The 24,648-nt window shown below is 41.5% G+C and overlaps 1 protein-coding gene across 6 annotated transcripts in view; it reads right to left on the minus strand.

The window, feature by feature from the left end:
- RAD51B (RAD51 paralog B) overlaps positions 1–24,648 on the minus strand; it is a 393,397-nt gene that overhangs the window by 56,987 nt on the left and 311,762 nt on the right. The gene's annotated exons all lie outside the window — the stretch shown is intronic.

Raw genomic sequence — 24,648 nt, forward strand, 5'->3', positions numbered from 1 at the left:
TTCTGAAACAGGCAGTTTGGGAGAAAGTCAAAAACCAGCAGCCATTTTCCATCTGGCTTCAAGATCAGCTAACATTTGTAGGGACCTGTATAGTCCCTTATTTGTAAACTTCAAGTTGTGGCTCTCTCTAAATTAGTGCTCTCATGTGCCTTGTGTGCAAGTACAGGCTGCTTTTGAGATGTACTCTTGCTGGATCTCTATGTATTAAATGGCTGTTATTACCTATATGTCCTATTTGGCTGTCCCTAAAGGTAAAAGGAGAGACCTTGTTCCTTGTTGTACTAAATATGCAGTTTCTAGACTAGACTCTGCTAATTAAGGTACCAGCATTTGTGATATATGTACATATGAACTGGAGCTAGACCAAACCTACCTACAGAAGCTGCAGAGCTGTAACTGAGGTACCTCTTTGCAGCGTCTCACATGCTCTTCACCAGTCACACAATAAACACACATAGTTTAAAACAATGAACAATTTTTCACTACAATACAAGGGGTGACACCAGCATTGTATCTCTTTTTAGACACATAGATGTCCAGCAACAGAAAGGATGGGGACTAGGTACCTTTACTACCTCAGAAGCAGAGTGGAAACAAGGCAACATACAAGATTCACAAAACAAGGAGACAAGGATGCCAAATAAAAGGAGGTAAAGACTGAGTTAACTACAGAGAAACTGTAGCAATGCCCATAATACTGTCTGCAAGGGCAATATTTGAAACAATAATGTAAATCTTTGTATCAGTCCTTCAGTTGATATAGGAATTGGGGAACTGAGGACACTTAACTGGACAACGCAGACATGAGCACAGCTCTGTGATGGAATCTGACTCGTCCCACTAGGTGAGATCACAGTGCCTAAGAAAAAAGACAGGAAGACACTGCTGTCATCAGACATGGCATGGAGCTTTCTTTTCCTCACATTCCCCTCAAGCAGAGCACTCACACATGTCCTGTTTTCAAGGAAAAACATATGTTTGAAATATCATAAATGAAAGCTGCTAAAGAAAACTGCTATTAGGAGTGAGTAGATTTTGATACATGTTTTACATTCTTTGGGGTCTGAGATCCCATTTGAACCAGAACTGCTGTCTGCAAATACCCCGCTGAAGTCAGCAGAAGATGAGGATTTACTGTAATCACTACAGCACTGGGCAGTGAGCTAGGCTCATTCCTGAACAGTTTCCTAAGAGATGTTAACAGCCTCAGCTGGGTGCTCTTTGTAGTTCTGGCAGAGGTCAGCTCTGTCTCTAAGCACAAATCAGAAAAGTAAATCTAGTCTAAACAATTCTCTGTACTGTTCCAGAAGCAATTAAAGGCACTTTGCTTTGTGTATTTCCCCCAGGTGTGAGCAGACACTTCCCATAGACAGTTTGCACAGCAAAAGCTCAAAAAGCATGAACTCTTTGCAGAGCAAAAGGCAAAGAAACCTCCTGCTTTATGCATGTAAGTCTGAACTGGATGAAACAGTGCAGGATTAGCTTATCCAGACACTGCCCATGGCCTGTACTTGGAGAAAAGTAATGGTAAAACAATTCCAGTTCAACTTTCTAACTCCATCAGGCTCTCTATTAGCAAGGTTAATACCAACAGACTAGGTATCCACTTCTCAATTTGGTATTATTTAGCTAGGAATGAAAATGTAATGTGCTCCATCAACATGTCACCTGCATTAATGACAGAGATACTAGCATGAATGAAGCTAAAAACATCACTCATCCATGAGCTTTATAAAACAAGCAATGATGTGAAAAGAGTAGAAAGAAGTGAGTACAAAGGTAACTCTCACACATTTTTAAATTATCTTTGTTAAAGTGCATTTGGCTGTTTCTTTGTTCACAAGTCTCCAAAAAATGGAACAATAAATACAATTACTAATAAGTATTCATATAATATTAGGTATACTCACTATACCTAAAAACTCCCACTGATTTTGCTAAAAGCCAGGACTAGCAGTCCTGGGAATTCAACACATTGTCCATGAATCTACTATGTATTAGCACTGGCATGTTGTTAATTTTTCAAAACAGAAATCGACCCATCTAACTAGCATCATGATAGAGGGGAAACATGAGTTTCAGAAATTATTCAAATGTTTTTAATACAGTAAAAAATGGCTTCTCCACTCTCTCTGACAGTGGGTTAGACAAGAAACTAGGGAACACAAAGACAAACTATTTGCAGATATTTGCCCCTGAGGTGCCAAGCTGTCATTCATAACACGATTACCCCAAACTATTAATCCAACAAAAGACAAAGCATACCTGGATTTATTTCGAATTGTTTTCTTACATACAACTACAAGGGAGGGAACAGGCAGCTGTCTGTTCTCATCAATGAAACCCTAAGCAGGAAGAATTCTTTACTGGGTAGCTGACTGTCCTTTTTATACTTTCACACGGCTTAATAGAGCTGAGAATCAGAATTGTTGGAGTTTATTCAGCTAACAAATACTAAGTATCTTAGTTCCATTAACAGTATCCTTTTGAAGCTGTGAAGAGTCATTTATGTATTTATGTATTGATTTCTGTCCAGAATCCCAGATGAAATGAAAGTAATGAAAGATCATGTGAGCCTTCAGCTGCTATCATAAATTTATTGCAGAACATTGTTTAATTAAGCCCGATTTTCAATTGAATTTTAAAACACATCCTGGCCTCACCTTTCTTGACTAAACTTGAGGTGATCCAGCAGTACAATGCAGGATTACACACTAAAATTATCCAAATGTGTGCAGGCCAGACTGGAGGTGCTTTGGTTGTGAGATTCAGGACCAAAAGCACAGGCAGGAGCTACAGCTTTGTTGTGAAGTAGTAGGAACAGAGCTGTGAGGAGGAAGTTTGCAGAGTGCTACAGCTGCCTAGAGCTGGCGCTCCCAATCTTTCACTTTTCTGCCCACCAGACATGTCTAAATATCTAAAGAAAACAAGAAACAAAACAATAGGTGACTGTAGTGTGAATTATAAAAGCCTGGCTTCCCTGTTGGAACCTGACGACTGCTCTTAAACTGCCCCAGCTGTGCTTTCACAGTCCAGGATGTCAGCACAACTGCTCCAGTGAATTAATGCCTTGTGTTCCCTCTCGGGCCATCTACAACACCCTTTTATAGACTGTATTGTAAGACTGGGGCAAGTTTCTGAGACAGAAGGTCAGCACTACTGCTTCTCTACTCCAGAAAGATAGGTTCTCTATGATACTATACCAGCAACAGCAAAAAAACCCCAACAAACCAACCCAAGGTGAAAATAATACTGCATATGAAATGAAATGTGTTGTCAGTAGTATAGTGTTTTGTTCCTAGCAGGAAGAGGTAGAGCCGACATTAGAACTACTCACTGACAGATCCTGAGGGATTCTCTGGTAGAACAAAAAGTTTTCTAAATACATGATAGACTGTGTGACTCCATGAGCTCACTCAGAGGCAAGGGCCAAATTAGTCCTGGCTGAAACTATATGGATTTCAGGCAGCTCCCTAAAATGTATGTGTCCCTACAACAAGTACAGTTTTTCTTTCACTACCAGGAGACCTCCTCTGTCTAAATCATTTCAAGCTAATATTGCACTTCACTTACTCTGTGCTTGATTTTTTGAGAAGATGAAAAGACGCACCATGCAACCATCTTAAGCAGTTCTCTTTTGTAACTGCAGTCAGTTCTTCAAATGCTGGAGTGCTGTCCTGTTGCCAACTATAACAGCACAATCTTTCCTTGTCTCCTCTTGTTTCCAGTGACAGAAGAGAAAATCATAAGCCAGGTCTGCTCCAGACTGTGTCTCAGTGGGTATCAGCTATCAAAAACGCATGCCCTTCCCTTTGTGTCAGTGCAGCGTTCCCCTGGTTTCTACTCATCTTGGTTTTGGAATAGAAGAGTGAAATCACTCCAGCACTTTTCATCAGGTTCAAATCTACTTTAAAATAGATACAAAAGGAAAAAGAAAACATATACTCTTTGTTTATTTATCTGTAAGTACTGGAGAACAGTTGTATCATTGATGTTTTGGAGAAGGATCAGACACCTTAGTAGTCAAACAGCACCATCCAACATACGGCAGTAGATGAAGGCTGTTTTTTGCCTCTCATACTCACTCTGAATCCTTCTAAATCACCCCTGCCAACACAATACAATCCTTGAAGATCATTAACAATCATCAGAAGAGTAAATTCTCACTTATGTAATAGGTTAGGTTGCACCAAACAGCAGGTATGAAAGTTCCCTGGGGGAAGACACCTGCAGAGTTTGTTCCTTGACCTTCAGCTCTGCTGCTCCTACAGATGAATGATGTTTGACTCAGCACTGCAGTAGCAGTACATATGCAGAGTATGTCTCAGGAACAAAACATCAGCTCTCCTGAAAAAGATCAGTCCTATTTGTCAGGTGATGCTTCCTTCCAATTTTGATCAAATGGAAAGGACTCCTGGTTAAAACAAGAAACAATTGAATATATTCCCCAACTCATTCTCTCTGTGAAAACACGTATCTTGAAGAATAAAACATTTAAACACAGATTGTTTTTGGAAGCATTTTTCTGTAAGAGCCCCTCAAACATTAAAAACACATAAAAATATTCTATTAATGAGCTGAGGTCCCCTTAGCAGAGTCTGGAGCACACTGTAATTCACATGTCACTGGTAAAACTCTTATTTTTTCTGACCACAGTATATATTTCAGGTAAATGTAAACAGAATCAATGTAAAACTTACACCTAAATTTCTCTCTGATTTCCCAAGCAAACAGAGATGGGACTTCCCAAGGAAATATATACATATGGACTTCTCCACGAGCATGAACAGCTATTTAGATGTTCTTTAAAGAGAAATAAAAAGGAAGAAGCAGATGAGGAATTTCTAGTCTATGTCAGGTCAAATGTTTGCATGCTACAGAAGGAAAAAGTATGCTATTGATCCCAGTATAGTAGCTTCCCTCACATCCTTCAAGGCTCATCTGCTCAGTGTATCAGGCACTCCTGTTATCCTTGGAGATACAGAGGCTGACTTGCCAACAAAGTGGAGAAAAGCCACTTGAAATCTTTTTCTTCCTCAGTGCAGTACTCTCAAATAAAACAAATCTTCACAGAATACACCTCCCCACATATTAGCAAGCATGTATTTTACACTGGAAAGAGGTGAAGGATCTTCTCACTTTAAATAGTGCAGTGAAATTTTTCTTCTGCAGGCTTTTTCTTGGGATGTACTTTGTTGGAGCACTGAGGTACTATTTAATTACATGTACATATTAGGAATTTTTAATTCATTTGCTCTTCTTCCAATCCAGAATTTATTTTCTACCAGTTCATAAGAGACCTGCTCTCGGTATTTGGAGAAAAGACAAGAGAGAGCCTGACTGTGCTCACATTATGCAATGACTGACTTAAGTGGGAACTCATGGGACTGAAGGATTTGGCCTAAATATCTAGTTGGTCACGGGAAGGTCCAAGATGTTAGGTGCCAGAAGATTTGGAATGTGAGATGTGTAGTTACTAGAGCATCTGCCACTGCAGCAGGTAAAGTCTGAAAGCAAAGTGGGAGGTTCTAGTTTGGAAGGAAGCAGATGACACTTCATTATCAGTACAGTACTAGAGAGATAACAGCTGGATTTCATTGGGATTGCATCTTCCGAATGGCAACAGGAAGCTGTTTGCAGACACAGCCAAATCAGAGAGGGAAGCAAAACCCACGTGATATTCAACCTGCCTGAGAGTAAATGGGACCTGCGTTCTCTCTGTGGGAAAGCCGAGTCCTCACTAGGAGTAGAAAGAGAACTTCTACATGTAGTGATAACCCCTTGCTCAGCTCAAATCACCTTGAGTCAAGAAACCCTCTTGACCTTCCTGGTTTTTCTGGCTCTGCATTCATTGCTGAATTCCCTACTCGAGTTAAAGCTCAAATGTATTTTGTGAGTGAGCAAATCTATTTAATCTCTCCCAAATGTTCCATCTCAAAGTAATGGCATAATACCTGGCTCATTCTTTCAGCTCCACCAAACAGTAACTGCCAGGAAAACAGCTTACTTCAGCCATTCCTAACAAAAAACAGTTAGGTCTTCAGCACATAGCCTCCTTTTTATTTGGGCTGCTGCTTTTTTGGTGCAACTCTTTGTAGATTCCCTTGGTTAACATCAATTGCATTCCTCCTCCAGAGAGCAACTTGCTTCTTGTAGAAACGAATATATTTACATTTGGAGAATTTTATAGCTGGAGCATTTCCTAAGTCCTTCCACTTCTAACATTACCTTTTTTCCTGACGGCCTGCACAGGCACCACCTGAAGGCAAGGTACTGGTCTTAGCTTTGTCTCTCAAAACTTTTGACTTTCTGTGACCTCTTCCACTGAATGTTAAAGGTGGAAAAGCCAAATAATTCTCTCTCTATGCTAAAATGGTGAAAGTTACCATACAAGCACATTTAAAATGGACTTAGAAACCAAACAACAGTAAATGACAGAGTTCATACCTCCCTGCCAGATGTGTTAGAGACCACTATGGAAACAGCTCGGTGGGCACTAGGTATATGCAAGGGCTTTGAAGCAGGAGGCTGAGGAGAAGCAGTTAATGACACAGAGAGATGTGGAAAGAGGGAGGAAAAGGTCTGAAAAATCCTGAAAGAAAAGAATCTAGTGCACAAAGGAAAAGGTTCCTCTAGTGCCAATCCCTCTTGGAGCTTTTGCTCATTCAGCTGTGGTGAACTGACCAAGACCCACTGGATGGCTACACTCTGCCCAAGGACTATCTCTGCAATGTGACAGCAAAGGGGCCACGACAAGGAAAGGAAGCAGGAATCTCCTGGAAGTATCATAAAAGGCTAACTGATTCCCCTTCATATGCTAGTTTCCACCAGACTGTGGAGAACTTCTAAAAAAACCCATGGTATTTTCTTCCTCTTCTTCTTTTAAAGGGACCTGTACGCTGTTCATAGTCCCTGCTACAGACTTAAAAGTGAGACAAGCACTGTCTGGTCACTCTCTGCCTAATGGAACAGGGTCTTGTTCATGAACTTTCCTGGGGCACTGTATGTGACAGGAGATAGTATGCAACACGAGAGCTAACAGTTTACTGAATAAGACTGGATCATACAACACATGGATTCAATTTCTGATTCCGGTACAGACTTCTATATGGGAAGACTTCACCAAGAGACCCCTTCAATGCTTTTGCTACATCCCTTCTGAGTAAGACAACAATAACACCCTCTCACCACGTATTAATATTTTACCATAGAGATAATAATTCCTATTTGTACTCAATCCTGTACTAGGGAAGCAAACATGGCAGAGACGAGAATGTTTGCACCTGCACAGCCTAAGAAGACATCACAATTCCTCTGAAGAATTCTGATATGCAATCCATTACACACTTATACAATTGCTTTAGTGGCAAATACAGCCTTGCAAGGCTACTGCAGTGTTGTAAAACTTACTTTCAATGATTTTAGCTTACAAGGATTTCAAATGTTTACGCAAAAGTGTTGCAATGCACCTTCAAGTGGCCCTTAATAGATAGGTTTTGCTTCACAAAGGGTTTCTTACTGAATCTACCATGAAATATTTGCATGTGAAATTACAGAATTTGAATTAAAACAGGTTTGTTTATTTTAGAACACACTAGAGCCACCCTCTGCACAGCTGAGTTTCCAGCACACCAGTACTGGATGCCGAGGAGCTTCAGGGGAACAAGTAATAGAATGGGAAACTGAGCAGCTCAGCTTCTTTTCACATTAGCTGCCAAAAGTGGGCAGCACCACTGAAATAATATTGTATAAATTCTCCTCTTAATTCAAGAAGCTTACTGTTTATTTCCTATGCAGTGTCTATGCACAGAAATCCCAAAACGCTGCAGGAAACAACACTAACTCTACATTTATCCAGCAAACCAGAGGTATTCTTCATGAAAAGAATTAGTAGGTTTAGGATCCAGAAGAAGATGCATATTTTTATTGTACATCTTCATGTACTCAAGCAACATTTTTTTCTTGGAATGCAAAAACAGCTCTTGAACAGAATGAGCATCATTGTAGCAGTTAAAACAATACCATGTAAGTGGCTTGTACAGAAAGCTAGACCACCACCTTTCTAACTAAAATATAAGTAAAAGTCTTATGAAAAAGCGTTCTTAACAAGCATGAGGAGATGAGGCCCTGGCTTAACATCTCATCTGATGTAAGAGGCTGAAAAGTGTGCTGCTGTGTTAACATCCTTCCAGGGAAGTACTTTAATTCCAAATCAAGAAGGAACATCACCATGTCGTGTCATCAGCATCACTTCCTGCCTTTCTTTGTGCATGTTCATAGGAAATCTTTCATCTAATTTTTTTCAAAGCCCAATCCCACTTGGCTAGCAAGCTCAGGCAAGATCCAGCCAAAAACAGTATAGGCACAACAAGTTTCAACAAAAATATTTGTTGCAAGAACACTCTTTGATTCATTTGCTCTTCCTTGGCTGAACCTCGACTACACCCATCCTGATGCACATTTGCAGAGTGCCGTTGCCGTGTCAGAGGATCCAAGTTCAATTTCTGCATACCCTAGTGATTTCTTCTGGCATTGAACACTGTCCAGGTGGCTGCACAAGGGGCTACAGAAATTACAGGGAGATGGCAGAGTTGGTGAGAGTACTTGCCTGAGAAGCAAAGAAAGGGGAAATACCCACATTCTACCAGCCCGTCCCCATCCAATCTGCCCACAATATGCTGTTGTAAAGAGTTTGCAGTGAAGCTGGGGATTTGGCACTAACATGGTGTGGAATAGTCATCAGATATTTAAAACAGAGCTGAGAGAACAAAGAAGGGCTTTGTAATGCAAGGCAGCACTGAAAACCCTGAACTTCTGCCAGCCGGCTTGCATGGAGTGTTTGCTAATGTACACAGTGGAGTGCATTCCTCGCATTTGATTACATGACAGTTTTATATACCAGGTATATGCAGAGGGCTTTTCTTAACTCTTTAAGTCCTCCATCGTTTATAAATCCTAAAGGGGCTCCCAGTGGTTCCACTTCTGCTGTCTTGCACATGTATGCAACTTCAGGCATGGAAGGCTGAGCATGTGCTGCTGTGTGCAACTGCTTGTCAATGTGTAAGTACACTTATTTCTGTTGCTATAAACAGTAGAAGTTATTAAGCATGAAAGAATTAGAAAACTAATTCTCTCCTTACTCATGCTATAGCGTTCTGTATCTCCCTTGATTTAAGCAGTGAGTATAAAGAGGCTTGTTTAAAGGACCACTACAGTTGCCTCTCCATCTTGTAAAATGATGGATGCAGAGACTGCTATTAAAGCTCCCACTTGTTAGACCAGGGAGAAGGGAGCCAGGAACTCCTGGCTAGCTAAGGCCACATTCTACCACATACTGCATTATACGGTGTCTACCATAAAATGAGGATAATTGTATGTCCTCTTGGTGAAGTTCTTTGAGATCTATGGCTAAAATGTGTTGCCTATAACCAGGCAATGCTCCATGCATTCAGGCGAAAGAACCTCTCATTTGTATCATGTGAGGAATACAGATGGAGTGCAGGACCAAGGCCTAAACTCCAGGGCTTGGATGCTTTAGTGCCAAGTGGTTGAGAAGGGGAAATTCTTACTTTCCTGTTCTGCTAATGCACAAAGTAAATTTTTTAGCCATGATTTTAGTAATACACAATTATAATTTCAGAAGATCTGCTGTGGTGACTTTCATAAACTCTAAGCTGTAGAACTATTAAGTTATAAAGTTAGAAGATTAACGTCTGTTAATTAAGTTAAAAAAAAAAAGAAAGGCACTGAAAGAGGTATTTGTGGTTCAACTCGCCAGCACTCATACTGTTGCCTGTATTTTTAATGTTAGTAGCTCATAGACCAACATCTAATTAAGCCCACATTTAACCAGAAATTATTTTTTCTGCTTAGTCACCCAGGGAAACAATCAAGAGACAAAAGTTAAAGCATCTTGACCAATATTTGGGTGTCAGAAGGTAGAATTCATGAGATTTCTACTCCCATACTCCAACTACTTAACAAAGCAGAATTTGCCTTTTAGGTAGAAAGGAAGTGCTTGGTGTCTGGAATTAGATGGGCAGAGAGAAAGGAAGGTAAAAGAAGGCAAAGGTTATTGCAACGGCAGGGAAATTGTACACAGTGGCAGATGAGGCTGGTGCAAGATGAGTGAGAATTAGGCCAGAATAAAGGCAAACTAAGCCACCAACCTAAGTCATTTAAAGGTTCTTACCATAGTGAAAATGATTCCAAAATAGATCCCAAAACAGATGGGTGTAAATAAAGGACTTAGGAAAACAGTGATGGGAGTAGTACATTTTGTACACATGAACAGGCAGACTCTTGCCTGTTTGTATGTACTTGAATTTGTAAAGAGGGAGAATAATTTCCCAAACCAGAAATTGCATTATTAGATACCACAAGCACAGAGATATAGAAAAGAAGCAGCAGATATCCTGTTTCCAAACTATAGGTATTTTCACTAACAAATGACAGAAAAATTGCCATATTGGCAGAACTAACTTACAAAAGAAAAGCAATTTTTGAACTTTCCACTTAAACACTGATAGGTCTTTAAAACTATTATTAGCTGTGAGATCCTTCTTTGGACAGCAGAAGAAAATGTTACATTTTTAAGGGTATAAGGGAACTGGAAGCATCACAGAGGTTCTTACGGGAAAGTCGATGCTTCGTAACGTGTACTGCAGATGATACATTCAGACAAGCATCTGCATACTACTTCTGAAACAGGACTGTTTCTGTGTTATTCTTAATTACTTTTTCCTACTGTTAGGTTGTGCAACTTGGAAATAATGTGACACTTCTGAAAGAGAAATATTTTCTAATATGGAAATTTATTTTTTACTATGAGGAAAGGGGTAGAAAGTAGTCAGATTATAGTATTCCTCAGCAATCTTTAGCTGTAATGATCACAAAATGCTGCTGCCTCTCTTTAACACTTAGCTGCATGTGAATGTAGAAGACCAAGACTCATCTCACATTCCTTCTCCTCCCAAAGGGTCATGATACACTAACACACTTCTGCAACCACAGAGGCCCACATGGCTCAGTTATCTTGCCCACGCCATAAGACATGTATAAATGTGTGAGAGATAGCACCCTTGGATGCCAGGAGAGCATTTATGACACCTAACTACATACTGCCTTCACTTTACAACAGATAGCACCATGTCCCAGCCATCTGAATTCCTCAGCTCAAAAAAAAGCCAAAGAAAAACCCTGCTGCTTAGTCAATCTCAGAAAAACAGAGGTGATGCTTCCAGAAGAGGTGAAATTTAGCCACACTAGCAATTATCATGCTGTGATCAAAGAACAGACTACTGTCACAGTGGCACAGAGCATCAAGATCTCCAGATATAGGATACAGAAGCAATTATGACAGTCAAAAAAAGCTGGTCTACACAGTGACTTTTAAGGTACGCAGCCCTATTCTAGTGTTCAAGGCCATGGACACGTGAGTGTACAACTCTGAGGACTGGAATCACTGTGTGATGTGCACCTTTATGGCCTCAAGCTTTATTTTCAGTAGGTACTGCATTTGGGATGATTTGAAGAGTTCTGATTTCACTTGCTATGCAGCATCTTGGTTAGCTGATCATAAGCCACCTCTCCTGGCACAGTGACCTGCTCAGTTTAAGGCCTTCTGATCTTATCAGGGAAATATATATAAGAAATTTGACATGTAAAAGGGATGAATCTTCAACACTCCCTTAGGAGAAGAGCTAACAGTGGCCATAAATTTCAGCAGCTTCAGGAAACTCCTTTGCAATCATCTACACTGCTTTTTAAGCAATAATTAATGTGGAAAATATGGAGCTGTACTGACTTATCTCAAAGGATAAAGCAGAAATTTGAATGAAAAATCAAACTGATTATTAAAACAGGGTGCTTTATACTGAGTGCAGAAAGAAAGAACAGAGAAAAAAGACCCTTTTTTAACATAATGTTACTTTATCAAGTTCACAGAGTATTAGTAAGGGAATATAATGATTTCTCAAACATATCCTACAAGTAAATATTAAACCTCCACACCCATCCTGTGCATGGCTGCAATTAACATATATAGCCTTCCTATATAATAGCCTTCCTCTAACATCACATGTGGTTTACACAACACCGAATCCTGCCAAAACATCCCTAGTTATGCCTCAATAAAGTCATGAATGCACAGCTCTGGGAATGGTGTTGGTTATGTTCTACATGGGAATCAGTAGAGGGAACACATAACACTGTGGCTTTTGAGTTCTACAAAATAATGCAAATGGCATCTTTTTTTCCTCCTCTCAGTGGAGTAATGGAACAGTAGATAAACTGTGCAAAACCACAGCTAAATACTTAAAACCCACGAGGAAAAAGTCCTTTGAACAAATCAAGCTATTTCACTTACAGACTGGGAAGGAAAAGAGAGACAGAAGGTTTGTTATTGTTATTTCTATTTTTAAATACATATGAGATGCTCAGATACTATTTTGATAGGGGCTACATAAGCACCAAAAGAAAGAAGGATAGGATTTTTTTCCATAATGTTCTTATATCTTTATACTGGTAATCTAAGCTTCAGCCTTTAGCAGCACCTTTGCCAATCAAGACATCTGGAAATGTCTCAAAACCATTTCAAAAATCAGTGGAAATTCTGCAATACAAAACATGACCTTCAGGCCAGCTGGATTTATGATGGGTATTTGGAATTCCCAGGGATTTCCTCCAAAATGACTATGTTCACTATCTGCTCCTTGCCCACTATCACACGGTTGATGTTTTTCATTTAAAGAATGCTCAAAGGCTGACAAGAAAAGTTACTTAGAAGTTCTGAAGTATGTTTGAATTCATTAAGTAATTATATTATTTAATATTCTGTACTTCACTTTTTCCACTGTTAAAAGACGTCTACTTATCTAAGAGGATTATTAAGAAGCTAATGAATATTTTAAAAATATTTAAAGGCTAAAGAAAAGCATGGAAAAATTGTGATTTGAAGCACAAAATGAAAGGAACAATGAGAAACATACAGGGAAGGAATTGAAGGTTATCTCTACATAACAGGACAGAAACTGGCAACATAGTATATACACAAATTCCGGATCCTGTTCCTCATTATGCTTTAAAGTAAAACCCCCACAGATGAAGTGCACCTATAATGAGAATGAGTACTTCAGTTTCCCTGTTGGTTTCATATTGATCAAACCAATTGTGTAAGAAATTTAATGTCCCTCTCCTAAGAAGAAAAAAAAACATGTTTCTCAGAGCTCCCATGGGTTAAAACAAAGAGGAGAGGAGAGGAGAGGAGAGGAGAGGAGAGGAGAGGAGAGGAGAGGAGAGGAGAGGAGAGGAGAGGAGAGGAGAGGAGAGGAGAGGAGAGGAGAGGAGAGGAGAGGAGAGGAGAGGAGAGGAGAGGAGAGGAGAGGAGAGGAGAGGAGAGGAGAGGAGAGGAGAGGAGAGGAGAGGAGAGGAGAGGAGAGGAGAGGAGAGGAGAGGAGAGGAGAGGAGAGGAGAGGAGAGGAGAGGAGAGGAGAGGAGAGGAGAGGAGAGGAGAGGAGAGGAGAGGAGAGGAGAGGAGAGGAGAGGAGAGGAGAGGAGAGGAGAGGAGAGGAGAGGAGAGGATATTTTTAAAAAGCCCCCGAGAAAGAAGCAAAGATAATCAAGTCAGACATAAATGAAGATAAATCTTCTCAGTTTAGAGACTGTGAGGACTAGACAGGTTGTCTTCATGCCTCAATGACAAGTCTGTTAACCAGTGAGCATATACTCAGGTTTGCAGCTGAAAAATCATAAAATCTTTCCTAAATATTAATTCATTTATATTTCACAGTCCACCAATAAGATTTAACCAGTACATTCTCCAGAACAACTTGCATTGCTGACTATCTCCAATCACACCTCGCTGCAAATACCTCAGTGGTGAGGCAAGAAACCTTGAATTGAGGTCTTCATCTGTTTTGGATCCAATCTACTGTCTAGAACATATGTTAAATATCTGCAAAACATGAGGAAGAGAAATTAAAAAAAAATAAAAGCACATTTTTAAGGTACTTGCTCCTGCATCTGAAAGCAGCTTTGCTCAGAAGTGAAATCTGAGACAGTCCCACCACTTTGCATTTAAGTATCTTTTACTGCAAGATCTTTTTTACTTACTTAGCTAACTGAGCTTTTAAACAACATTCAGAATTGTATCACTGATCCTGTTTCATGCCCAGATATGTTCAGACAGAATGTACAATGAGTTAGCTGATTTTTTGGGGTTTATATAAAAAACCACAGAGCTATGCTGGGATGAGGATTCAGGAGCCCTGCCTCCCACCCTGGCACCACCGTGTGCAGCCACCATTCAGGGCTCCAGTGCTAGCTTAGCTTGTCTGGCTCAGTAATAATGAAAGGAAGAAAGGATTTTTCACTAGGAATTTGGAGTATTTTCTCATTATAACCAACCAGCATGACCAGAAAAAAGACTCCTGATGCAATCTGTGGGCCTAGTTCTCACTCCCCCACTGGCAGGGCCTGAAAGACTGCTGGGGCCACAAGCCCCACTCCTCCAGGAGAGGGAGGGAAAATGGGCTAAAACAAGATCCTGTCCGTCAGGTCTTGTATCCTGCCTTCAGCACTGCCCAGAGCTTCACGGTTCAGGGAAAAGCAAACAAACAAACAAAAAATCCCCCCTGCTTCCCCCTTCCAGCACCCGTGGCCTGTGGTGCAGTAACCAAGGAAGCGGCTCGTCCCATTACTGGCAGCCTGCCCTTCAAGAGATGAGGACTGGGCAAAGATAAACTCCACCTAAAATCCCAACTCCAGTTCTTGTTCTTCAGACCAAAACTAGAAAATAGGACAGGATTTGGTATCTTAACGGCCCTCATGGCTGGAAACAAGGGCAGCTGAGCATGTTGTGGGGGGAAGATAGAGGCCTGGGGGAGGTCAGTGCACAGAGGGTAATGTGCTTTTCCAATGGCACTTCAGCAGTGTGGCCAGGGTGTTCACTACTGTCCACCACAAAAGCAAGTCATTGGAGGGGGATTTTCTTCTTTCCTTTCTCGTAATCACCCTCGACACTACAGTAGCAGCTGAGAGGCCTTCTCTTGGAGAAGGCACAGCAGGAATAATCCTCCAGGTCACGAGGCAGAGGCAAAGGCAGAGGCTGGAGGACAGGGAAGGTCAGCACTAGGCATGCACGATGTGGAGCTGCCGAAGCAGGCGCAAGGCCTGTTTCTGGGTCCGCCAAACCCTGCTGCCAGAAACTTAAGATGCACTTTGGGAGACCCAGGGACCAGGTTCATGGTAACCTGCAGTAACAGACAGCTGATGGCGTCTGTCCTGGGAGCAGGAGCAGGGGGAGGAAAGGGCTCCGCCTTTGTCCCTGCTGGTGTGACTGCGCATTGTTCTGGTTGCACCAGTGCAGCCTCAATGTGCTTGTGGTTTCGCATGCAGTGAGAATGTGCACCCCAAGAGAGAGAGGAGGTGCAAGGGAGGTGAGAACACTGTTAAGGTTTTGCTCACTGCAAAGCGTGGGTGCACCTTTTCCAATACAGATGAAAGAAACAATGCAATGCCACAACACAGATTTGCACTAGGCCATCAGACGTCCTCAGCTGAGTGCGCCACTCTGCCATGGACTTCCTTAGCTTAACACCTCTTTCACACACAGTCACAAGTCAGAGTGAATCTTTTGCTGTTGATGGAGTCACAGCCCTGTACAATAGCCACAAGAGACCAAGAGTCACAACCAGACCCATCATGTGACTCCGGGTCTCAAGCCTTCCTGTTCCTGTAACAGGGATAAAGATCATCATGCTTGTCCACTCAGACTGAAGGTGCACTTCTGGCACTCCTCGAGGCTTGTTGTGACCCTGAGAAGGTGCTGGGGGAACTAGAGGGGTCAGAGTGGTTTGTACCACCCCATACACAAACCAAGGCCTCAGACAGGAATCACCTACATACTGCTTTCAACTCCAGTCCAACAGGTGGAACTTTCTCCTCTCTGCTACCAGATTTTATCTTTCCTTTTCACCGAAACACAAATAACTGGAATTTAATTTTCCCTCATGGGAATTTTGTGATTACATGAGGTTGTGCAGGATAAGCACATAGTAGATCCATTCTCCTTCTCCCTTGCCACCTATTCTTTCCATCAGGCCCATTCTTTGGCCTTGTCAGCACCCTGTCATACAATCTGCTTTTCACAATCTTGTGAGACTTTGGTCACAGTGAGACTCGAGGCCTTCCTAACAGCTCCTACACAAGCCCTTCATTGCTAGTAACTGAGCACAAGACAGTGGAGGCAGGCAGCACTTTTCCTGAAAGCCATGTTGGATCGTCCCAGTAAGAGAGGCCAAGCAGACAGTAACACAGGCTTCTCATACCAGATCATGCCAGTAGTCTGTTTCCTGCAAAAGTCAACTCATTCAGAAGAAAACAAAGTAAGTTAGTGTACACAGCCAGTTGCAAAGCAAAGTAAACAGAAATATTCCTCTCTTTCTTTCCCTGACAGGGCAGCCAAAGAAACATTGTTACATTGAGAATTTTTCTGCCTCCTTTTCCCCCCATCTGATTTCATTTATCTCACCGTGGTTTCTGGCTCGTAGCAGAAACAAGAATTTAATTTCAATATGTTTGAATCTGGAATCAAACTTTCTTAGAAAACAGGAATGTTTGGTTTTGTGTGTGTTTTGATTTAACCCATTATATTGCTGCATTAATCCAATTAGAAATCTGAGTAGGTCTGACACTACCAAAAGTTAAAGTTCTGAATCTGTTACTTCATCTTTACAGAAAGAGAAATGGAAACCAAATAAAAATAAGGAGATGGGAATTAAAAAGGAGATTGACAAAAGACTTTTCTGAGGGCAACTGCTAAATTTCAAAAAAATGTGCTACCTGCAGATTTGGAATATCACCTTTCTACTTGAAATTCTACAGGTCCTGATTATCAGATCAGAGTGCAAATTTTCAGGATGCAAAGCTGGGACACAACAACTTCATTCCAAATACTGCCAAGCACACTGGGATTTTTCCTTACAATTTTTATCATCCAAAGAGAGAGAAATTCTCCTTTCTGAAATTAACTCTTTGCCTCTAATAAGGAAGCCCCAAAGAAGCAAGTTGGCTGTACAGGACTCAGAGGCTGCACAGACTGGAAGAAAAAAACACGAAGTACTACCTTTTGCTCCAAATGGGCACAGGCACTGCTTTTTTTGGGCACAGGTGACTTAGGATTTGAAGATATTTGCTGGCATGTATTTAATCACCATGCTTTTTACTAACTTCTCTGCATGATGGATGAGGTTTTTTTGTTGAAATGAGGTCACTATGTTTTACCTTTCCTCCCATGCTGGGACTGTTTGGTGTGTCAATTCACGTAGCTTAGAAAAATATATGCACATCCTCTGAGCTTCATCCTGGCACCATAAAGCAAAGCCAATTATGAGTTCTTCCACTTGGCAGTAGTGGAAGCCGGGAGACTTTGAGTGACCAGACTGCCCTCCACTGTGCATGCACCTCTCCCAGGACACAAGGGACATTGGGCAACTTTGGCCTTGAAAGTACAGGATAATCATATGCCTTGCCAGGACCTACCTCTAAGATTGCCATCCCACGCTGGGGAGTAAGAGGGGTCCTGGGCTGTCTCTCCAGTGCCATTTCAGGGAGAGGCTCTGGCCCTCTGCCTCTTGTCAGCACCACATGACAAACCCACTGCTCTTATAATTTCTGTCATTCCAGCCACCCTCCATAGAGGAGTTCTAGATGTGTGCTCAAAGCTGCACTTACTGACCTCCTCTTTCTTTCCAGTTCTCCTCATCCTCTGCATAAATAACTCTACTCTTTCAACAGCAGTTCAAGTAAAACTAAAAATTTCAAGAGAGGGTGGATACTGCTGATACGCACCCAGTCCGAAACATATCTGCCAAACTCCAGAGCCATGAGCCAGCTGGCCTGGGCAGAGTGGAGAAGGAAGGAGTCCTATGCCAGTGCACTGCCCAAATTTGATTCAAGAGAAAAAAGCCTTTAATGTGACAATACACATAAGGCACCTCTTCCCATTTTCACACAACTAATGTCCCTGGACAGCTTTGATCAGTACACTGTCTGGAACGTGTAAGGTTCAGTATATAGTGACTTCAGCCACTCAGCCTCCCAAATCAGCCCTGGAAGAAAAGGAGAAAACAAATATAGGCATTTGCTCCTTTCCCCAGTTTGAACTTGCAACAGTTTATGGCCTTCCCCAAAGATGGGCTGCTCTCTTGTCCCTGACCTTTGCTGTAAACTCCAGCATGGTTGTTACCTCCATTAGAGCCTTCTGAGTCTGTTCTATTGCCCTCTGATCCTGGCATTGGCTAAGGACACACCAGACAGCACTCTGTTTACATGCAGGCTTTGTTTACATGGCAGAGACCCAACAACTCATCAACCTCCTTAAAAGCCATGAGAAGATATGGGAAGCAAGCAGAACTGCTGCAGTAACGACATTGTTCTCACCCCTAACCCTCTGTCTCTACAGCAGCAACATGGTGAAGACATTTGATAAAAAAGTGAACTTCAGGAAAGTAACTTCCTGTCCATGCCAAACACTAATCTCAGTCCATTTGGAAGGCTCTCCCTGGAGTCCATAGTCATACCCAGACAAGTAGGGTGTTCCACAGCTGAGCACTCTCTGTGCCTTGTCCTTGTGCTCTCCAGTCCAGCTTTTTGGGAATTAGAGCTTGGGGAGGTCAGAAGCCCCAATCACATCAAATGAAGCTGCAGCAGACAGCCCTAAATTATTAATGTCTTTAAATACTAAGTGCACTTGGGAACCAATTCTGCCTCCAACACACAGGCTGTGCATCAACATGGTCCCAAAGGGGTCACAGAAAAAAACCCTTCACTAAGGACTGTGAAGCAGCAGTTCTGTTTGCATTGACACATTTCTCTCTCCCCTGGACAGAGGATACACACAGTCATGAATCACTCCATCTGTACGCATGTCCACTCTTCTGCTATTTCAGCCACTCCTTGTCCCTGGGAGACACACAGCAGTCTTAACCAAAGCTCCATTTTATTTACAGCCAAGAAGGTAGTCTTGCAAGCTGTGACATGCCCTGTCAGTTATATGGCAAGAGAATCATACCTCCACATCTACAATTTCACTTGATTCTGTCACTGGAAAGACCGCAATTCATTAACATACCTCTGCTATGACAGTCTGATATTTCTCTTTAACCACATCCCTTTAAAACTAACCTTACTGACTATTTACTTCTGTAAACTTCCATTTTGTTTTTGATTTAGTTTCAACCCTCTATGACATCCTACCTCTGGCTCCTCACTACTAGCACAACTGGCCTGCAGATAACAACTCTGACTTGGATGTTGTGTTTATTAACAGTTTGCTGTTTGCATGCAGCTTTAATTGTGTTTCAAGAGGAACTGATGCTGATTTTTGCTCCTGTTTCAACATTTGGCAAATGCATGAAATTTCGCATGTTGTAGGAAACAGGAAGAAAGCTTTAACTTCAACTGTTTAGAATGTACATGCACAAACAACACAATCAAAGTACATGCTCCTCCTGTTTACCTCCTCCACACCTCAATATTTCTGTTCTCTTTCTCTGCCCTTCTGGGAATGTATCTCTTTCACTTCTACTCATCTCTCTCCCACACCCACAGGCATGCACTGATTTGTTATTGCTAGGTCACTTGTGATTAAAGGTCTGGATACACTAGTTTATTGCAGGGTTGTCCCTGGCTTGATAGGCTGTTTGCTGTTTTGTTATTTCAGTGCTGAAGCCTCTTTCTTGCAGTTTGCTGCCTTTCACACACACACACACACACACCCACCCCCACCCACACACCCACCACCACCACAATGTCTTTATTTTGAAATGGCAAACACAAAAATTGACTCAGGGTTTGCAAATAATTTGAAAGGTAATGAGGGAAAAGAGGGTTACAGGTCCTGGAAATGCAGCCTCCCTGCCCTGCCTGACTTCTCTGAGTGTTTGCCATTTTTTCGGTGGTACTGGAATAAAAAGCTTCAAGTGCCAGAAAAGCTGCATGCCTGTTTGCTTTGCTTGGCTGCAGAAACTCAGGCACAGCATATTCATCTGGGAAGCTGTTAGTTGGGGTTGGGGAAAGTCGCCGGTCCATTTTAGCTATACAGACTTTAACAATAGCCTTAACAAGTTGGATTTGGCTTTCTGAGCAACAGGCAACAAACACAAAGAACTGAAAACCTCTAAAAATTATTATGGATGTGTTTACTTATCAAACATAACAGCAAGCCCCTCCTCCTGAAATGTGTTTCAGGCCCTTTCCAAAAAAAAAGGGGGATTTCAGAAGCAAAGCTCACAGCAGACAGAATTTCCGTTCTATTTTGAAAAGTCCTGTGTATACCCCTACTGCATTCCTCTTCTTCCCTCTCCCACCAAAAAGAAAAAAAAGTCAAACTTCTGGGCATAGCTTAAAAGCCACAAAACCTCCTCCATGTGTGTATTCTCCAGCTCCACTGCAGATACTGGAGTTACATAAAACTGGGCAGTTAGTGATTCTGGCAGCTGAAAAATTACAAAGTTCAGGGGCTGAGGAGGGTGTGGGCCAAGCTGAAGTTTTCCAGAGAGCTGTACCAGATGGAGCAGAGAAAAAACACTTCTCTTTCGGCTCAGGAAGGTGGAGTTAAAAGCTCTGAACCTTAAACAAATTTCAGGGAATTTCTCCATTCCCTGTTCCCTGTGAACACTGACATTGGTAGTGCTGGTTATCAAGGATGACTTGGACCTTAAAAAGCAACAAATGTGCCTTTCGGTATGTGACAATGCAGTGCCTTTACAGTGACACAGCAGAGAAAGATGTGCTGCTGTTACCCCCTGTCAGCCAGAGCTGTGTGAGCCTTCTCCCTTATGAACCAGCAGCATCTTTCCATTTCCAACAGGATGGTTGATGTATAAGGATGAAATCAAAGTGCATCGTGCAATAAACTGCACTAGCTACCAAACTTGCTCCAAAGTCAGCACAGATACACTAGAATGTGGTTTTGTGTTAGAACATCTGTTTACTGGGATGATGCTAAATTTGTCATATTTCAATTACAATAACTCCTCAGATTTGGACTTAAGTCTACCCGGGTAGGAAGAGTCACACTTCTTATCTAAATGCTAAATAGTGTGTTAGTTAGCACATGCTGTAAGATGCTGGAATTTTTCAGTGTAAGTAGTCCCAACTGTGTTTTAAAACATCCTGGCTAGTCAGGCTTAATTTTCTACCTCTGGACAGGGTTTTAAAACATGCTTTCAACTGTGACCAACTGTGATCACACTAAGGGCAAAATAGCCTTTAACCATGTGTTAGTCAACAAAGACTGTAATTATGTGTCCAGCTCACTGCATACACTGCAAGAAAGACATTGTAAGCTGAAGTGACATCCAGTGGGGGGACCCTAAAATGGTTAGGAGCTGGCATATAAGAAAGGCTGGGAGAGCTCAAATTCTTCAGCCTAGAGAAGGCTACGGCAGGAGAGTTTGTATAAGAAAACAGAGTATTTGAACTTTATTATTTTAATGAAAATTCTAATTAAGAAGCCAAATTTAGATGCTTTTCAGAATATAATTTGTCTACTAGAATCTGGTATAACTCACTCCACGTGAGTAAAACCAACCATTTCATTTTTGAATCTTTTAACTATCTGATATGGAAACCAGCCCAAATGACCTGGAGAGGAGACCCTGTATATAACACATTACCAACTACTACAAGGAACTGATTCATATAGTATTAACGATGGAAATTTGTTTTAAAGACTGAATTTTCTGCCTGGTGTCTTCAGTTCTCAGTGAAATAGGCATGGCAAGGTTGACTCTGTTTACCTATTAACTATGAACACAAAAGACAAACTTCTCTAACTCAGTATGGAATCAGTCAGCTAACTAAATAAAGTAACTACTTATGTGCAATGTGGTCTTGGTCGAGCCACTCAAAAGCTTACCACTTGAGATTATGGCTCCACAGCAGTCGAAATTAAAATAACAGTTGGCTTATGTGGTACAGCTCTGGCCATGCATTCCCATTCTTCCCTTACACCCAACACTGCTCCTTTAACCAAGCTGTTTCCCTGATCTAGGTCAACATAAAGCTCACCTAACAAAAATTAACATAGTCTTTGGTACAAAGCAGGGTCATAATAATAGCTAAAGCTTTAGGCAAGAAATAATATTTAATTTCAATTTCCCATTTCATTTTAGACAGCTGCAATTTTCCTCAGATTTGGGACTTGCGGGGATTGTGAAGTTTTGGAAGATTCAATAAAGTGATTGTTCTTATATGCAAAATAAAATTTCAACATGCTTTTGCTGTTACTGCCAGTTCACATTCCTTAGGAAAAAATTGAAGTGAAAATTAATGAAATTCAGTGAATGCTTGCTGGAAAATATTTTATTTATAATGAAAATATAGGCATGTCATAACAATACTTAGAACAAAATACAGAAAGCATTTCAGCTATTTTTTATACTCTTAGAGAACATTATGTAATTTGTTACCTAGATGTCATTAAACTACATAAAAAAAAATACTAGACATACCAAATAAAAATTATTAAAAAGCCCTTTCCCCCCCCTTGTAGGATCCAGGGTTCTGACCCTGCTAAGACCCTCAGTCTGGCAAGTAACTATTGCAAGCTCCAGATGCACCAAAGCTCTCTCCCTCTATGGAGTCCCCTTGCAGACTACAGAGATCTGCACAAGCCAGTTCTTTTCCTCTCTGTCTGGGATATGGGCATGGCCCCCTGCAACTTAACTGCTCTCCCCACCAGCCTTTTCTCCAGGCTGTGCATTGACCTGGCAAATGCTTCTAGCTGTAAGGAGATGAAAAGAAGGTAAGGCAAAAATGGGAAAAAAAGGCAAGCCCTGCAGATGAAAGTCTGAGGCAGTGTTTTCCTTTCCAAAGTGCTGCTACATTCCCATAAGCTTGTGGTTTCCTGCATTCTGTTAGAGGACTTTTTTCTTTTTCTTTTTTTTTTTTTATATCCTTCTGGTGATATCTGAAGAGGGAAAATGTCCAGCACTAACAGGAGGCCTTTTGTTCTATTCGTTTCTAAGTGGACTTTAACCCAGTTACTACAGACCGAGTCACTGTAGAAACAAATAAAATAAAAGCTCTCTGTTTTGTCCCTCTGGACAGGTCAGGGACATGTTAAGCTCTGTTCTTCCTCTCCTACTTTTTGGAAGCAGTACTAGACCTGGCATTGCACTGCAATAATAATGAACATAGTTTATGGCTGTTCTTTTTTATATGTCCTGGCAACCCCTACAGAGCTGATATTCCAATAAAGCTAGCATTTCATTAACAAAATAAATGCACAAGGGGCATATCTTTGGGTAATGAGATGAAATAAAACCTGAGAAAGGCTGGCTACCAGGAACTGGTAAGATATGAATGTGACACATATAGGTGCAGATCTGAGCTATTTCGGTACCTTGTCAGAGCTCAAATTTTTTAATGACTCACAGCAAATAACCACTTGTCTCTGAATATGACTGTAACAGATTCCCTCACTCTCAGGCTGAATTTTAGGCTGAATCTGAAGGTTGAATTTCAGTCATTTGTTGCAGTTCTGATTGCTATGACAAGTTATATCCTGTCACCATAAATCAATTTTAGGGTAAATCATTATCTATTTAGATTCCAACCACCTAAATTAAAACATCTAAAAGAAAAGCATACTGGGGCTTACTGATCTCTGGAGGCTCTGGAACGTCTGTGCACAAGAGGACTGCTCCTCCTCTTTTCCCCTTCTCTCATCAGCCGGCTTTCCCTGAAAATCTTTTTAACTCTCTAGTGTCCCGTTATTTATGAGCCCTCAGCTCTGGCAAAACACCTGCCTGTTGTGGCTGGCAAGTGCAGAAGCTGGCTACAAGCTTGCTTTTGCCCCTCTTTTGTGCCCTCCCCTACCGCTGGTTAAGCAGTTGCTTATCTAAAACCATTGTTTTTTCCAACCTCCAACCCTCTTCCTGGTCCAGTTTGTTTTTAAGGTAGGGAAGTTTTATACTGGGGAGAAGTTACGAGGAAGAAGTAGCAGTAGGAAGTTCTTAGTAGCAGAAGAAATATGTTTTTCAGCTGGGCAATGGGTTGTCATGCAAAGCTAGGACAGAGAGAAACAGCAGCACTTAAGAGGATTTTGAACAAGTACATGACCATGCAATGCTGCATGGAGAACTAAACACAGATAAAACCAAGACTGTTGTGGGCCATGGGTGTGAATCAGTAGGAGTTTCACATGTGGCTGGTATTGTACTGGGCATGGGAGGACAGAGAGCACAGAGCCAGAGGACTGTACTGATGCCAGAGCTGGCATCAGTACAGAGTGTCAGAGTCAGGACTGAGCTCAGTACCATTCCAGGCCTCCTGCAGCTCCCCTTTCTCTCTTCTATTTCTCAGCAGAACTGTCATCTTACAGTCACGGCACTCTACCTGGCACAAATGGCATCTGTTCCCACACCTGCTCAAACCTGTGCAGAAATACTGTCCTAGCTGCTGAGGTTTGCTGGAGATGTACTTTGATCAAGCCTCATTCTCCTGGTTTGATTTCTTGTGCCAGTTTTGATGTTCCTCAACTCTGAAATGCTCCAGAAATGGTTGGTGAACCTCTTATGCTGTGCCAGAAGAGAGCTTCTTCTAGCCTTTTACTAAAAGAGTAAAATGCAAAGCAAATGA

The sequence above is a fragment of the Aphelocoma coerulescens genome, chromosome 5, assembly GCF_041296385.1.
Source record: "Aphelocoma coerulescens isolate FSJ_1873_10779 chromosome 5, UR_Acoe_1.0, whole genome shotgun sequence".
Taxonomy (NCBI): Eukaryota; Metazoa; Chordata; class Aves; order Passeriformes; family Corvidae; genus Aphelocoma; species Aphelocoma coerulescens.